Here is a 9,336-nt window from a genome sequence, read left to right as displayed (position 1 = left end):
GTAAGCCCAAAGTTAGTAGAAGGAAACAAAGATCAGAGCAGAAATAAAAGAGACTAAAAAGGTAATAGAAAAGATCAATGAAACCAAGAGCTGGTTTTTTAAAGATAAACAAAATTTAAAACATTTACCTATACTCACCAAGAAAAACAGAGAGAGGACTCAAATAAATAAAATCAGAAATGAAAGAGATGTTACAACCAATAACAGAGAAATACAAAAGATCATAAAAGACTACAATTATACACCAACAAATTGGACAAGCTAGAAGAAATGGACAAATTCCTATAAACATACAACCTTCTAAGACTGAATCATGAAGAAATAGAAAATCTGAACAGACTATTTACTAGTACGGAGATTGAGTCAGGTCAGTAATCAAAAACCTCCCAATGAATATAAGTCCAGGACCAAATGGTTTTACTGGTGAATTCTACCAAACATTTAAAGGAAAATGAATACCAATCTTTCTCAAACTCTTCCCAAAAAACAAGAGGAAGGAACACTTCCAAACTCATTCTATGAGACCAGCATCACCCTGATACCAACACCAGACAAAGATATCACACGAAAAAAATTTACAGGCCAATATCACTGATGAACATAGATGCAAAAATTCTCAACAAAATATTAGCAAACCAAATCCAACAATACATTAAAAGGATCATACACCATGATCAAGTGGGAAGAAGACAATGAGGACACTGAGGTGTTTTGTCCTAGCCAGGCAGCTCCTTTCTGCATTTCAGGTTGACACAGGAAATCTCACAAAACCCACCCACCTTCAACTGGTAGTAGGGGTTGGGGTGGGGCAGAAGGTTAATGCTGGGCCCTAACTTTAATCAACCTCCTCTATCTGGGGACTCTATGCACTCTATGAATTATGATTACAGATGGCAGTATTGTGCACTGGGACCAATGATTCCACTTATCACAGGCATTGTCACAATTTTTATTTCTGACTTACTCAAGCCTGCTTCTCTATCCATGACATCATATTAGAGGTTGTGACCACCTGTAGTTTATTATTTGCCCCACAGTTGCTTTTCCATCCCCTTTCACACCTTCCACTGCTACCTGTTTTATCACGGAAGTCTTTTTTCTTCTGCAAGTCAACCCCTTGTTTATTTACCATGTCTCTCAGTTTGTTCCTACTATTGATGGACAATGTTCATTACGCTCTGTCTATTTCACAAATGCACTGACCACTGTGTGCAGGCCAATGGAAGAATACTTTATCTTCTGGGGTTCCTACCTTTGATCATTTCCTTATGACCTAAGAACTAACTTCAGCAGGCTCTCAAAATGAAGGGAGTTACTGACAAAGACTCTCCCCTTGGCCAAACTTAGGTTCCTCTGAGCCCTCTTTTCAACTATGCCTTGACCTTGGCCCCAGTCCTGTCTTTGGCCTGCCCGGCCCAATTTTAGCAAGAATCCTGCTAAGTCAGTTTAGAGAGAATCCCCCCACACTTGATATCTGATCAAATTCCTCATCCCCCACATTTGATGTATAAGTCCTTGGCCTGCCATTAGCAAGAATCCTGTTAGGTCTGTTTAGCAAGAATGCCCCTACCTTTGATACTGCCTCTTAGTAATTTTCTATCCACTGATCCTCTCACCCTTCTCTTTGGCTATTCCCACGTGTCCTTCTTACAGTCAGAGATGAGCCCACTCTCTCTCTCCCCTATTGCAATACTCTTACTGCAATAATTTTGAATAGTCTTCCTCACCATTTTAACAAGTGTCAGAATATATTTTCTTTAACACTATGCTCTGTTGGTACAGAATCTGCTCTTGAGTATGGGCCTTCTACTATCTACTTGGGACTTTATTGATCATATTGAGTGGTTAGAGTGACAACTAGGGTGCTACTGATTATAGGTGATCAGGGAAGGCTTCTTTGACATGATGTTTGAACAGATACTTGATTAGAAAGAACAAATTAATTTGCTTCATGTGCATGTTGGCATCTGTTAATTGTATTTTTTCATTCAAGGTTTTTCTGATTCTTCATATGATAAGTGATTTATGATTGTAACCTGGACATGCAGGTGTTATGTTCTGAGTGTCCAGATCATATTTACATCTTATATTCTAGCAAGCAGTTTAGATTTAGCCCTCTGGTTATAGCCCACTTTTGTGGGCTAAGTTTCAAATGACAATTTGGTTTTCACAGGCCTTGAAAAGCTATTCTACTCTGCTTCATCTGTTTGCTACTTAGAGGGCAATCTGAAAACCTGGGCAGGATTTCAATTTCTTATACAGGTCATGTGGGGGTTCTACCAGGATGCTATATATATATATGTTGAAAAAATTCCTTTCTCCAGCTCCTTCCTTGACTCTCCAGCACGATATAAGTTTAAGGTATACAGCATAAAGACTTGGCTTACATACATCACGAAAGGATTATCATAGTAAGCTTAGTGAATATCCATCATGTCATATAAATACGAGATTAAAGAAATAGAAAAAATATTTTTTCCTTGTGATGGGAACTCAGGATCTACTCTCTTAACAACTTCCATATATAACACACAGCAGTGTTAATTATATTTATCATGCTGTACATTACATCTCCATATTTATCATTACATCTCCAGTACTTGTTTATCTTATAACTGGGAGCTTGTACCTTTTGACTACCTTCATCCAATTCCCCCTCCCTCCACACCCTGACTCTGGTAACCACAAATATGATCTCTTTTTCTATGAGTTTGTTTGTTTTTAAAGTGTAGTTGACCTATAACACTATGTTAGTTTCTGTTACACAACACAGTGATTCGAAATTTCAAAATGATCACCAAGATAAGTCTAGTTACAATGTCACCATACAAAGATATTACATAGTTATTGATTATATTCCCCACACTGTTACATTTCATACCCATGACATTTATTTTGTAAACGGAAGCTTGTACCTCTAAATCTCCCTCACCAATTTCTTTCCTCCTGGATGCTTCGTTCCCTCTGGCAACCACCAGTTTGTTCTCTACATCTATAACTGTTTCTATTTTGTCATGTTTGTTCATTTATTTTGTTTTTTAGATTCCACATATAAGTGAAATCATACAGTATTTTTCTTTCTCTTTCTGACTTACTGCACTTAGTATGGTAATCTCTAGGTCCATCCATGTAGCAGCAAATGGCATTATTTCATTCTTTATTATGGCTGAGTAATATTCCATTTTATATATATACTACATCTTCTTTATCCATTCATCCATTGATGGGCACTTAGGTTGCTTCCAGATCTTGGTTATTGTAATGGTGCAATGAACATAGAGATGTGTATATCTTTTCAAATTACTGTTTTTGTTCTCTTCAGATAAATATCCAGGAGTGGAATTGCTGGATCATATGGTAGTACTATTTTTAAATTTTTGAAGAATCTTCACACTGTTTTCCATAGTAGCTGCATCAATTTACATTCTCACCAAAAGTACACGAGGGTTCCCTTTTCTCAATATCCTCGCCAACACTTGTTATTTGTTGTCTTTTTGATAATAGCCATTCTGACAGGTATTAAGTGATATCTCACTGTGGTTTTGATTTGCATTTCCCTGATGGTTAGTGATATTGAACAGAATTTCAGGTTCCTGTTGTCCATCTGTATGTCTTCTTTGGAAAAATGTCTATTCAGCTCCTCTGTCCATCTTTTATTCTGGTTGTTTGGGGTTTTTTGATATTGAGTTGTATGAATTATTTGTATATTTTAGATATTAACCCTTTATCAGATATATTGTTTGAAAATATCTTCTCCAATTCAATAGATGGGTGTTTTGTTTTGTTAGTTTTCGTTGCTGTGCAAAAGCTTTTTAGTTGAGGTAGTCACATTTGTTTATTTTTGCTTTTGTTTCCCTTGCCTGCGGAGACATATCCAGAAAAATATTACTAAGACCGATGTCGAACAGTTTACTGCCTATGTTTTCTTCCAGAAGTTTTGTGGCTTCAGGTCTTGCATTCAAGCCTTTAATCCATTTTTAATTTATATTTGTGCATGGTGTGAGAGTTTGATTATTTTGCACATAGCTGCCCAGTTTTCCCAACACCATTTACTGAAGAAGCTGTCTTTTCCTCATTGTATGTTCTTGCCTCCTTTGTCACAGATTAATTTCCCATGTAAGTGTGGATTAATTTCTCAGCTCTCTATTCTGCTCCATTAATCTATGTTTCTGTTTTTGTGCCAGTACCATATTGTTTTGATTACTGTAGTTTGTAGTACAGTTTGAAATCAGGGAGTGTGATACCTCCAGCTTTGTTCTTTCTCAAGATTCTTTTGGCTATTTGGGGTCTTTTATGCTTCCATACAAATTTTAGAATTATTTGTTTGAGTTCTGTGAAAGATGCCATTGGTATTTTAATAGGGATGGCATTGAATCTGTAGATTGCCTTGGGTAGTATGGTCATTTTAACAATATTAATTCTTCCAATCCATGAACAAGGTATATCTTTCCATCCTCAATTTCTTTCATCAGTGTCTTATGGGTTTCCAAGTACATATCTTTTACTTCCTTAGATTTATTCAAAGGTATTTTATTCTTTTTCATGTGATTTTAAACAGGATTGGTTTCTTAATTTCACTTCCTGCTAGTTCATTGTTAGTGTATAGAAATGCAACAAATTTCTGTATATTAATTTTTTATCCTGCAACATTTCTGAATTCATTGATATGTTCTAGTAGTACATGATATGTATAGTATCATGCATCTTGTCCTTTCCAATTTGGAATACTTTTACTTCTTTTTCTTGTCTAATAGCTGTGGCTAGGACTTCCAATACTATGTTGAATAGGAGTGACAAGAGTGGGCATCCTTGCCTTGTTCTTTTCTTTTTTGCAGTACGTAGGCCTCTCACTGCTGTGGCCTCTCCCGTTGTGGTGCACAGGCTCCGGGTGTGCAGGCTCAGCAGCCATGGCTCATGGCCCCAGCCACTCCGCGGCATGTGGGATCCTCCCGGACCAGGGTACGAACCCGTGTCCCCTGCATTGGCAGGCGGACTCTCAACCACTGCGCCACCAGGGAAGCCCCTTGCCTTGTTCTTGATCTTAGAGGAAATGCTTTCAGCTTTTCACCACTGAGTATGTTAGCTGTAGGCTTGTCATATGTGGCCTTTATTATGTTGACGTATGTTCCCTCTATACGCACTATGTTGAGAGTTTTTCTCATAAATGGATGTCGAATTTTGTCAAAAGCTTTTTCTGCATCTACTGAGATGATCATATGATTTTTGTTCTTCAATTTGTTAATGTGCAGATATTGATGTGCAGATATTGAACTATCCTTTCATCCCTAGGTGAAATCCCACTTGATTATGGTATATGATCCTTTTAATGTATTGTGGAATTTAGTTTGCTAATACTTTGTTGAGAATTTTTGCATCTGTGTTCATCAGTAAAATTGGTCTGGAATTTTCCTTTTTTGTGATATCTTTGTCTGGTTTTGGTATCAGGGTGATGTTGGCCTCATAGAATGAGTTCAGAAGCATTCTTTCCTCTGCAATTTTTTGGCATAATTTGAAGAAGGTAGATGTTAACTCTTTTCTAAATGTTTGGTAGAACTCCCCTTTGAAACTGTCTGGTCCTGGAATTTTGTTTGTTGGGAGTTGTTTTATTTCTGATTCAATTTCACTACTCAAAATTGGTCTGCCCAAATTTTCTATTTCTTCCTGATTCAGTCATGGGATATTGTACATTTCTCAGAACTTGTCCATTTCTTCTAGGTTGTCCATTTTATTGGTGAATAACTGTTCACAGTATGTCTGTGGTATCAGTTGTATCAGTTGTCTGTGATTTTATTGGTTCGGGCCCTCTCTCTTTTTTCTTGATGAGTCTGGCTAAAGGTTTATCAATTTTTTTTTGTCTTTTCATAGAACCAGCTCTTAGTTTCATTGATATTTTGTATTATTTTCTTAGTCTTTATTTTATTTATTTATGCTCTGATCTTTATGATTTCTTTCCTTCTACCAATTTTGGGTTTGCTTGCTCTTCTTTTTCTAGTTCCTTTAAGTGTAAGGTTAGGTTGTTTATTTGAGATTTTTCTTCTTTCCTGAGGTAGGCTTGTATCACTATAAACTTTCTTCTTAGCACAGTTTTTGCTGCATGCTATAGATTTTGGATCATGGCTTTTCATTTTTCTCCAGGTATTTTTCACTTTATTCTTCAATTTCTTCAGTGATCCATTAGTTGTTTTAGTAGTGTTGGGTTGAACAAAATGTTTGTTCAGGTTTAAGATGTTATGGAAAAACCCAAACAAACTTTTTGTCCAACCCAATATATTGTTTAGCCTCCATGTATTTGTGTTTTTGCAGTTTTTTCCTTTTAGTTGATTTATAGTCTTATAGCATTGTGGTCAGGAGAAATGCTGCATATGATTCCAATTTTCTAAATTTGCCAAGACTTAGTTTTTGGCCTAGCATGTGATCTATCCTGGGGAATGTTCCATATGCACTTGAAAGGAATGTATATTCTGCTGTTTTTGGATGGAATGTTCTATATATATTTATTAAGTTCATTAACTCTAATATGCCATTTAAGGCCAGTGTGTCCTTATTGATTTTCTGTCTAGATGATCTATCCGTTGCTGTAAGTGGGATGATAAGTCCTCTACTATTAGTAACTTTGTGTTACTGTCAATTTCTCCCTTTATGTCTGTTAATATTTGCTTTATGTATTTAGGTGCTTCTATGTCAGGTGCTTACATATTTACAATTGTTATATCTTCTACTTGGATTGATCCCTTGAATATTACATAATATTCTTAGTTTTAAAGTGTATTTCAGGGACCTCCCTGGTGGCACAGTGGTTAAGAATCCACCTGCCAATGCAGGGGACACAGCTTCAATTCCTGGTCCTGGAAGATGCCACATGCTGCGGAGCAACTAAGCCCATGCACCACAACTACTGAGCCTGCAAGCCACAACTACTGAGCCCACGTGCCACAACTACTGAAGCCTGCACACCTAGAGCCTGTTCTCCGCAATAAGAGAAGCCACCACAATGAGAAACCTGTACACCACAATGAACAGTAGCCTCCGCTTGCCACACCTAGAGAAAGCCCGCGTGCAGCAACGAAGACCCAACGCAGCCAAAAATAAATAAATAAATTTATACAAAAAAACTTTATAATAAAAAAACAAAGTGTATTTCATCTGATATAATTATTGCTACCCCAGCTTTGTTTTCATTTCCATATGCATGGAATAACTTTTTCCATCCTCTCTCTTTCAGTGTGTCTTTAGATCTGAAGTGAGTCTCTTGTAGGCAGCATATACATGGGCCTTTTTTTTTTTTTGTATCCATTCAGCCACTCTATGTCTTTTTGTTGGAGCATTTAGTCCAGTTACTTTTAAAGTAATTATTGATAGGTATGTATTTATTGCTACTTGTTCATTGTCTTATGGTTGTTATTGTATTTCTTTTCTGTTCCTTTCTTTTTCTGTTGCTCTCTTCCCTTGTGATTTCATGACTATCAAATGTGTTGTGTTTGGATTTTGTTCTCTTTTTTGTCTATCTATTATAGATTTTGGTATGTGGTTACCATGTGTGTGTGTGATTATTTTAAGTTGTTGATCTCTTAATTTCAAATGCATTTTAACTACAACCCTGTATTTGTATTCCTCTCCCCTACAATTACTGATTTTGACATCATATTTTACATCATTTTGTTTTGTGTATGCCTTAACTAGTTATTTTGGATATAGATGACTTTACTACTTTTTTTTTTTTTTTTTTTTTTTGCGGTACACGGCCCTCTCACTGCTGTGGCCTCTCCTGTTGCGGAGCACAGGCTCCAGACGCGCAGGCCCAGCGGCCATGGCTTATGGGCCCAGCCGCTCCGCAGCATGTGGGATCCTCCCAGACCGGGGCACGAACCCGTGTCCCCTGCATCGGCAGGCGGACTCTCAACCACTGCGCCACCAGGGAAGCCCGACTTTACTACTTTTGTCTTTTAAACTTCCTACTAGCTTTGGACATGGTTTATTTACTACCTTTATTGTATATTTGCCTTTACCAATGAGCTTTTTTTCTTTAATAATTTGCATATTTCTAGGTGTGGCCTTTTCTTTTGCACTTAGAGAAGTCCCTTTAACATATCTTATACACCTGGTTTAGTGGTATTGAACTCTTAGTTTTTGCTTGTCTATGAAACTTTTCATCTCCCCATCAAATCTGAATGAAAGCCAGCCCGGTAGTGTATTCTTGGCTGTAGGTTTTCTCTTTCATCACTGTAAATATATTGTGTCACTCCCTTCTAGCCTGCAGAATCTCTGCTTAAAAGCCAGAGGATAGCCTTATGGGAGTTTCCTTGTTCGTAACTTGTTGCTTTTCCCTTGGGGCTTTTAATATTCTCTCTTAATCTTTAATTTTTGCTTTTTTAATTACAATGTGACTTGGTGTGGTCACCTTTGCATTGATCCTATTTGGAACTCTAGGTGCTTCCTGGATCTGGATGTCTGTTTCCTTTCCCAGGTTATGGAAGTTTTCAGCTATTATGGCTTCAAATATGTTCTCTGCACCTTTCCCTCTTCTCCTTCTGAGACCCCCTATAATGTGAATGCTATAATGTGACAACACTTGATGTTGTCCCTGAGGTCTCTTAAACTGTCCTAATTTCTTTTCATCCTTTTTTCTTTTTTCTGTTCAGCTTCAGTGATTTCCACTACTCTGTCTTCCAGCTCCTTGATCCATTCCTCTGTATCATCTAATCTACTGTTGATTCCTTCTAATGTATTTTAAAATTTCAGTTATTGTATTCTCCATCTCTGCTTGGTTCTTCTTTATATTTTCTCTTTGTTAAAAACTTCTAACTTCTCACTCTTTTCATCCAATCTTCTCCTGAGTTCTTTGAGCATCTTTATGTTCATTATCTTGAACTCTTTACTGCATAGATTGCTTATCTCTACTTCACTTAGTTCTTCTTCTGGGGTTTTATTTTGTTCCTTTGTTTAGAACGTATTCCTCTGTTGCCTCATTTTGCCTAATTTGCTGTTTTTATTTCCATTTATTTGGTAGGTTGGTTATATTTCCCAACCTTGGAGAAGTGGCCTTTTGTAGATGTTCTATGCATCCCAGCAGTGCACCCCTCTGGTCACCAGAGCTATATGCTCTAGGGGTGTCCCTTATGTGGGCTCTGTGGGTCCTTCTGTTGCGGCGAGCTGACTACTCTGTGAGATATGGTAGACTTGGCTGGCCCTAAGTATGGTTGGTTACCAGGCCCTACCTTGTGCAGAGGCTGCCAGCCACTGGTGGACAGGGCCAAGTAATGAGACAGATGGCTTCAGAGCCCCAGCGGTACCAGGGCAAGTGCTGGTCCACTGGTGACCAGAGACAGGTTCCAGGTT

The sequence above is a fragment of the Orcinus orca genome, chromosome X (genome assembly GCF_937001465.1).
Source record: "Orcinus orca chromosome X, mOrcOrc1.1, whole genome shotgun sequence".
Taxonomy (NCBI): Eukaryota; Metazoa; Chordata; class Mammalia; order Artiodactyla; family Delphinidae; genus Orcinus; species Orcinus orca.
The sequence above is the reverse complement of the archived record's forward strand: the minus strand, read 5'-3'. Positions refer to the sequence as shown.